Consider the following 2,692-nt stretch of genomic DNA (forward strand, 5'->3'; position numbering starts at 1 on the left):
TTACCTCGTGTTAACACTTAGTAGGGATTTAATGAGCATGTCCCCCATAGGCTGGGATCCTTGAACACTTGGTTCACAGCTGTTTGGGTAGGTTTAGGAGGTACAGCCTTGTTAGAGGAAGCATTGTCATAGGGGTGAACTTTGAGGTTTTAAAGCCATGTACTATCCCTACTGATTCCTACTGCAGTGTCTGAGTGTTCTGTCTGTCTCTGTCTGTCTTTCTGTCTCTCTTCTTCATGGTTGCACTTCAGGATACGAGCCCTCAGCTTCCTCTTCCTGCTGCCATGCCTTGCTCTACCTTCATGGGCTCAAGTCCTCTGCAATCAGAAGCCCAAAGAAAACTCTTTTATAACTTGCCTTGGTCATTGTGTTTTATCACATCAAATAATGAGTAAGAAACACACTCTTATTAAACAGATTCTTGGTAACAGTGCCCAGCACATTAAGAAGAGTAATTTAAGTTGGAACATAAAACTAAACTATCACTCACAATTTTCTCCATCCTGAGACAGGGTTTTACTGGTGGTGGGAACAGACAACATCACCTAGTCAAATCTTTTCTTGTTGTCTTTTTGTTTTTGTTTTTGTTTTTGGAGACAGGCTTTTTCTGTGTAGCTCTGGCTGTTCTGGAACTCACTCTGTAGACCAGGCTGGCCTTGAACTCAGAAATCTACCTGCCTGTTTCCCAAATACTTGAATTAAAGGCGTGCAGCATCACTGCCAGGTGACCAAGGCAAGTCTTATAAGGACAATTTAATTGGGGCTGGCTTACAGGTTCAGAGGTTCAGCCCATTATCATCAAGGCAAGAGCATTGCAGCATCTAGGCAGGCACAGTGGAGGCAGAGCCGAGAGTTCAACTTCTCCATCTGAAGGGTGCTAGCCAGATAAAGACCTCCAGGCAGCTAGGATGAGGGTCTTAAGCCCATACCCACAGTGACAAACCTACTCCAACAAGGCCACACTTCCAAATAGTTCCCCTCCCTGGGCCAAGCATCTACAAACCATCACATTCTAAGGTCTAGCCCCAATAGGCTTTTCCAAACATGGCTCTATAGGGGCCATACCTAAGCATAATAAAAAATACATTTATTCCATCTTCTAAAGTCCCCATAATCTATAGCGATCTCAGCAATGTTAAAAGTCTAAAGTTCCACGCCTCTTATGAGATTTATCCAATCACTTAACTCTAATTCCCAAAGCAAGACAGGAAACCAGCTGGGAAAACTCCAAACTGTGCATCTCTATGGCTGATGTAAAAGCTGTCTTCAGATCTCCATCTCCTTTTTTTATCTTTGTTGACTACAACAAACTTCTTTCTCCTGTGTTGGTTCCACTCCATTAGCAGTTTTCTTCAGCAGATATTTCATGGCTCTGGCATTCCAAACATCTTGGGGCCTCAAAGGCAACTTCAACACTCCAGCTTCTTATTTCAATGTCTAGGATCTATACAAGACTTTCTGGGCTACTCCAAAGGACTGGTGCTGCCTTTTTTTTTTTTTTTTTTTTTTTTTTTTTTTTTTTTTTTTTTTTTTTTTTTTTTTTTTTTTTTTTTTGGTTTTTGAGACAGGGTTTCTCTGTGTAGCCCTGGCTCTCCTGGAACTCACTCTGTAGACCAGGCTGGCCTCAAACTCAGAAATCCACCTGCGTCTGCCTCCCAAGTGTTGGGACTAAAGGCGTGCGCCACTACCACCCAGGCTCGTGCCTTCTGTAGCACTCTAAGCTCAGGTTGATCTAGTCCACCTCTGCTATTGTTCTTGGTGATCATCCTATGCTCCTGGCATCTCCCATACACTGGGGTCTTCCACTGCACCTAGGCTTTACCAATAGCCTCTCATAAGCTCTCTTCATGGTGCCAAGCCTCAACTCTTTTGCATGACCCCTTCAGTCCTGAACCATTAATTTCAACTGAAGTTGCACTTTCACCAATGGCCTTCCATGACCTCTCACAATGCCAAGCCTCAAGCTGTTCTTCATGACCTCTTCATACCTTCAAAACCAGTACCACCTGGGTGTCCCCACAGAGGAACACTTGGTGTTTGAGGAAGTCAGAAAAGCGCTTCAGATCCCCTGGAATTAGAGTCATGGATGACTGGGCTACAATAGCCTTCTGTAAGAGCAACAATTGCCTTTAACCACTGAGCCATTCTGCCAGCCAGGGTTTCTTTATGTAGAACTGGCTGGTCAGGACCAAGGTGGTCTCAAACTCACAGAGCTCTGTCTGCTTCTGCCTACTGAGTGCTTAAACGCATATGCTACCACACTTAAAGTGTTTTCTATTTCTTTCTTGAGACAGGTTCTTTCACTGAACCTGTTGCTTGCTGTTTCAGCTATAATAGCCAGCCCTCACTGGTCAAAGATCCTCCCTCGTCTCTTCTCCCCACAAGGTGTTCTATATGGATGCTGGGTGTTGGACCTCAGACACAGTAGGGCAGCTATCTTCCTAGCCGCTCCCTCTGAGATGCTATGGCAGCCTTTACAACATAACTTAATATTCTAACTTTACCAGTTTCTACCTTCTTTCCCTCTAGCTCTTGTGCTGAATCAGATGATCTCATCCATAACAAAACCAAGTTGGAGCTCAAGAAGTGGGTCAGCACCTAAGAGGACCTGGTGCTCATGCAGGGGACCTGGGTGAATTTCCCAGCATCTGCATGGCAGTCTACAACAGTCTGATTCTCCAGTTCCAGAGGA

Source organism: Mastomys coucha, unplaced genomic scaffold (genome assembly GCF_008632895.1).
Source record: "Mastomys coucha isolate ucsf_1 unplaced genomic scaffold, UCSF_Mcou_1 pScaffold15, whole genome shotgun sequence".
Lineage (NCBI taxonomy): Eukaryota > Metazoa > Chordata > Mammalia > Rodentia > Muridae > Mastomys > Mastomys coucha.